We start from the raw sequence: 6,176 nt of genomic DNA on the forward strand, positions 1-6,176 counted from the left end.
TCTAAGCTCTAGCATTCACAGCTCTCTTCCCTTAACAGGTACAGTTTTCTGGTCACAGCTGGAACTCTGCTTATTTGTGTGCAGTGGGGCAAGGTTAACAGCCACAAAAGAAGTAGCCTGAATCTTCCCTGTAGTAAGACCAAAAATGGTGTCTTGGCTATTCTTGTTACATTTAGACAGACATCTACCCTGTCAATCTGTCCTGGGTAGAATAAAATGGAAAACAAATGATCCAAATTGATTTCTTATTTCCAGCATCTCAGGATACAGATATAAGGCTATCTTATTCCAAGAAATTCTGTACCGCCACTGACACCTTTTCCCAGTTTAAAAAAAAAAAAAAAATGATTCTATCCTCTGAATCTATCAATTTCTAAAATCAACCATCCATTTTGCTCTTTCACTCCACACTAATAGCTTCACTTTATGTCTGACCTCTTTTCATAAAACATTATCATTGTAATTTCTGTGTTTTCTATGATGATTCGATTATTCACTCCAAGCCCCTCATAACTCCTGTTTATAACTTTGTAGCCCTATCAAAGTCAGTTTCACTGCTCATTCCAGATAGGCACTGAGCCAATATATTGCCAATAACACTCACTCTTGAGCTAACTTAAAATACACAGTGTAACTTGCCAAGTTTCCTTATTTGGCAAGAAGTCCCCTTAGTTCCCAAGATCTTTGACCATCCATTTTTAGATCCAAATCCTCGTGCTTAATATTTGGATTTTTGTGTCTTTCTCTCCCCTCCTCCTTAATGTGTCCTTATTTATTCCCTAAAACAATAAGAAAAAGAGATCAATCATCTCTATTTGCTTTCCTAGACGAGAAAAAAGCGTCCTTGCAATTGCATTAGGTCATTTACTCTGGAATTACTACCACTAAAACTTTTAACTTAAACAACAATATCTTGCAGCTTTAAAAAATGCAAAAAAATAGTCACAAAAAGTTATAGGAATTAAATTGTGAAAGATTAAAATAAACAGTGCACATTGCCCCAAAAGACCATTTTTCTTTATCTTAATTCTCTCTTTCCAAACAAACTAAATTCCTATTCATTTACAATCTCCCAAATCTCTCCCTATTGTAGAAGCAATTTAAAACAAAGACTCTACAAATGACCAAAACCATCATTAAAATGCAGCCATTACATACTTTTTTGAAAAATCCAAACGAACGGTGAAATGTCACTGTGGAGAGGGGCCTACTACAAAGAAGACATTAACTGGCCTTGAATCACTTGTTTATTTTTGTCTTTAAACATGTTGTAGGTTTGGATCCACTAAATCCTGGCTTTTCATTTCAACAAAGGCAGGGAAGCAAGAAGGCTTTCCTAAAACAGCTTCAGGATTAAAATAAGAATATACTTTGGAACTAACCGATGAGCACACATGTGCACAGAGGGAAGTAAATTTCAGTGGAAATCAACCAGGGGAGAAAGGCAGCAGGGGAGGCGCAAAAACCTGCCTAACTACAAACACCTTTAGCCAGGACTCAAACATTACAAAAGTGATCCGTGTAACCTAAAACATCTGTACCCCCTTTATATTTTGAAATTTTAATCAAAGAAAAATTTACAAACGGTGAGATATAATAATCAGCAACATATATGCACTTTAACAACAATCTCAACTCAAATATCCTCAAATTTATTCCGTAAAATGATTCTCATACACCATTATTAATGAGAGCTGCTTATTGTGATAACGTTGAAATGGGCCCCTGAATGGTGTTGCTTTCATTATTAAAGAAACTAACAAAAATAGTAATTAAGTTCCCCATAAACAGTGCTTAGGCGTGATCTCAAGGCGCATCACAAACATACATTTTTGGCAATCTAACAATGATGCCCCCCCCCCCCTTTTTCCTAGCAATTTGATGTCACTTTGCCAATTTTGAGTTAAAGTTTTTCTGAAAGCTGTCACGAGCAAGCCAGCGACGCGGCGGCCTGGGCAGGCACCTCTGGGCCTGGTGCGGGTCTCGGAGCCAGCGGAGCCAGCGGAGCCCGCGCCGCGCCCGAGGGTCGGCAGAGGGGACGCCCTGGGCGCCGGTGGCAGGACAGGGAAAGCCCGGGAGCCGGCGCTCCCCGCAGCCCAGGCGCGCGGCACGAAGGGCAGGGAGCATCGCTCCGGGCGGCCGAGTGCCGCAGAAAAGCAGAAGTTAGTAGCTCTCCTCGCACGCACAGATCTCTGCCGGAAAGTGGCCTGCACCCTCCCCTGATTTAGGAGACTCGCGTTCCGCCTCCCGAGAGTGCCCCAGAGGCCGCGGGCCCGGCCCGGGGGATGCCCCCGACCCAAGCCGCACGCCCAGAGCAGCCAAAGCCCGAGGCGCCCCGGCCTGCGCCCCGCTCCCCCGAGCTCCAACTTCTCCGTGGGACGGGCCCGAACTTTCATGAACCGCACTTGGCCGCACCAGGGCTAAGGTCCGGCGCGGACTCCGCGGGCGCCGGGAACGCTCATTCCGGCCTCCGCCACCGCCGGGCGGGCCCCGGGTCCGGGAGGGGCTCCCCGTAGGGCCCCCTCCCCAGGCCGGGAGAACTCCCGGCCCTGGCCCCGGCCCCGGCCCCGGCCCCGGCCCCGGCCCCCGGCAGGGCCTCAACCCCGAGACGCCGGGAAGACTCGCGAGCGCGGCGGCCTTGCCTCCTCCCTCCCTCCGCAGCCTCCAGCCTGGCCCTACCTGGCTCCCGGGCCGGGCGCGAGCAGCAGCCGGGGGCGCCGAGGCCCCGCGCACGACGAGGGCGGCGGCGGCGGCAGGGGGTCGCGAGGACAGCGGCCGGCGCGGCTCCCACGCTTCCGCCCGAGTCAGGAGTTGAACATTCCGCCTCTCCGCGCGGCGCCAATGAGGAAGACAGTCGCGGCAACAGCACCACCTACCTCCCAGCGCGGAACGACCGGGCCTCCCTGCCCTCGCCCGGCTCGCCCGCTGCCCGGCCGCCACTCAGACGCGCCCTAGAGCAGGGCCTGCGCCCCGGGGGACCAACGCCCCAGCGCCCTGGAACCCCCCGAGGCCGGGGGCACTGGGCTGGGCGCGCCTGCCCTCCACGCACCGGCCCTGTCGTGGGAGGAGGAAGGAACGCTGCGGGGTGGGGAGGTGTTCCCATTGCCCCCCAGTACCTTAACATCTTTTTGACAAGTTAACGCCACCTATTCCTTCAACTCTGTCCTCATCAACAAACATAGGCGCTGGGGATATAAAGTAAGGAGTTCATTCTCTAGTTGCAAAGGGGACGCACATGTAAACAGATGTCAGAGGAGACAGGGCTAAAGGCTTCCTCAGTGGAATGATCAGTAAGAACCACTGGAATTTTGAGCAAGGGTGATGGTCTGCTGCTCTGGTTGGCGACTATAACGGAGCCAAATTCAGATGAGCAGACTAGAATCTATTGCAGGTGTAAGCAAGAGGTGGAAATGGGCGTTGGGAAGAAAAGAAATTGTTGATTGGGGAAGCTGGGTCAGTGGAAGAAAAGTGAGATGAAGTTCCAAGAGTATGGGCAACATTATCCAGGGTTTTGAATTTGAATTTTATTGCCCATTACTGGGGAACTCTGGAAAGTTAGACTCAAAGAGGTAACATTTAGACCAGTTCACAGTGATTGCAGGTTGGGTTGCTAAGATGGAATCAGGATAAGTGGTAGATATAGTCACTAACTACTTGGCTATGGAATCATGAGGACCCGAGTTAGAGTATTCAAAATAGAATTTTAAAAAAGTAATGGAACTGAGACACATGTTTTAGGAAGAGGCCACAGAAATTGGTGACCCAATAGATTTGGAAGAGAAGAAGAAAGAGAGATGATACCAAGATTTCAGACCTAGGTGACTAGAAGAATGATGGTGTCATTGACAGAAATAGGAATATGTAGAGGGGAAGCTGGCTTCATGTTGAGGATGAGGTCATGGGAGGAAAAACAGGTAGAGATGCAGCAGTTGAAATATGAAACTGAAATTCAGAAAAGAGGTCAAGAGGGAAATAGAAAATTTGTATATCATTCAATAGGTTAAAGATATGAAAGTGGAGGGGTGGGTGAATATAGATTAAAAAACAATTTTCTAGTCTGTTATTCAGATTATTTAATTTTCCTTTCGATAAGGACTAGGGATTTTAGTGTTAATAAACTTTATTTTGGTAACTGACAAGTTAGAATTGATGAAAACTGACATGCTAAAAAAGTTCATAATGTAGGTAATCAAATAATTCTAAAAGCTTTCTGACCATTAAAGGGAAAACTACGGCTCTTTAGCATAGACCCAGACATGAGGAGACTGGTCATTTTGCCTTTCCTTCAAAGGCAATTGATTGTGATGGAAAGGACACTAGACCTGAAGTCACAGAACCTACCAGTTATCAGTGGGGTCGCTTTGCTAGATAAGCCCTCAGTTTCCTCCTCCGCAAAATAAGAAGGCCTAATTAGATGTTAGTTATAGGTTCCAGCTTTACTTATCTATCTATCTATTTATTTATTTATTTATAGGCTAGTCAAGTGCAGTAGTGAGAAGGGGGGAAAGTAGTAGAACAAGGAGTTCAATCCATAACTGACTGTGAACAATCAAGTGAGATAACTCACTACCTTTGGACCTGGTTCCAGCTTTCAAACTATGAATATATTGCTTGAAGTTTGGCTTAAGAGCTTTAATATTTTTAGCCACATTACCCTACCGTCCCATCCATTTTTCCTTCATTCTATTTTCCTCATATAATTAGGCGAAGAGAATAACCAGCAGGAACAATGAATACTAAAGATTAGTCTTACAAATATACTTAAATGATGATCTGGTAGGAATTCTCTTGTTTTCCCAATTAGGTTGCAAGCTCTATGTGGTCATATCTTATGTTCTGTTGTATCTGTGTGTGTATTTGTCCATGGCTAAAATAAATACATAATAATTGTGTGATAAACTGATTGCCTCAAGTCTGATTTTTCTTTCATCAACTGACTATATTGATCTCTTTAGGCCCCAGACCTAATAGTCTAGTGAGTATTCACATCACTGACTCTGCTTTTTGGAACTTTCAAATCTCTTTGAAAATTTATTCTCACCAGGCAGCGTCTAAGTTCACTAACGTAAATAGCAATAATAAAAGAGACCTACTCAACTCTCTCTTATCAAAGCTTCCTATTCCTTTACTTCAAATGTTTCCACACTAAAAATAGATGTACTCTCAGCAGTGGGGTGGCTTGGAAGTTCTTAGCACCCTCTTATATCTAAGAACACCCTCCAAAATAAACATGCAATCTAAGCAAAAAAGAGGGCATTTGTAATGTAAATATAGCCTAAGGAAAAAGTTTCCTGACCCCCTCTCTCAATGGGATTGCTTCCCCTAAGCCCCTTTAAATAGAAATTCTGGAACTGCCACCAGCTATCAGTGGATCAGGGAAATGCAGACATAAATTCTACTAATGGCAGAAGGAAAGGCAATTTAAAAGGAAGAAAGTAGTCTTTATCCTTCCCTCTTTTGGTGATAAGAGCTGTGGTGCAAGCAGGCACCCAGGAGCATTTTCTCTAGCCATCTCAGCTCTCCATCTAAGATTGTGAATAGTCTATGTCTGACTCATAGCTAAGAATTAACCAACGTTTATACAAAGGTCAGAGCTTTACCTCCTGTACTACTCTGAGTCTCTGGGAAATAAAGTTACCTTAAAATCATAAATAAAGTTTAGGTCATTATTTGAGCTTAGTTTTCACATTTAACTTGAGGATCAGAGATTCACAAGAATATTTAATACCAAATTCATTTAGGTGCCCTGGGACATGAAAAGAACAGTGGGATAAGAAGAGATATTGGGGACCTTTGCAAAATTTATTCAACGAGCATTCACTGTCAGGCACTACGCTGAGCTTTGTAATTATAGCAGTGAACAAGAGTAGTCCCTTCTCTCACAGAGTTTTCAGGGTGCAATGGAAGAGCCAGCAAAGACACAAGCAATTACACGGTAGTGTACTCCTAAGGGAGCAAAGATGGCGGCCTACAGCAGGAACCTGGCACAGTTTTGGGAGTTCAATGAAGGCTTTCAAGTCAAAGAACCTCTAAGTTGATACAGAAGAATGAAGAAGATTTGCTGGACAAAAGAGGGAAAGGTATTCCATTCAAAGGGAACACCAAGTACAAATACCCAAGAGAATTTAGCAAGTTCAGGGAATAAATTCTTTAGATATCTGAGTAAAGATATTGCC

The 6,176-nt window shown here is 44.9% G+C and overlaps 1 protein-coding gene across 1 annotated transcript in view; it reads right to left on the reverse strand.

Moving 5' to 3' along the window:
• The window catches only part of MAP3K20 (mitogen-activated protein kinase kinase kinase 20), a 168,007-nt gene extending 165,204 nt beyond the window's left edge, over positions 1 to 2,803 (reverse strand). The window contains exon 1 of the mRNA XM_069470849.1: positions 2,680 to 2,803. The gene's annotated coding sequence lies outside the window, so the exon portion shown is untranslated. The remainder of the gene's footprint in view (positions 1 to 2,679) is intronic.
• Positions 2,804 to 6,176: the final 3,373 nt, after the last annotated feature.

The sequence above is a fragment of the Eulemur rufifrons genome, chromosome 1, assembly GCF_041146395.1.
Source record: "Eulemur rufifrons isolate Redbay chromosome 1, OSU_ERuf_1, whole genome shotgun sequence".
NCBI classification, from domain to species: Eukaryota; Metazoa; Chordata; class Mammalia; order Primates; family Lemuridae; genus Eulemur; species Eulemur rufifrons.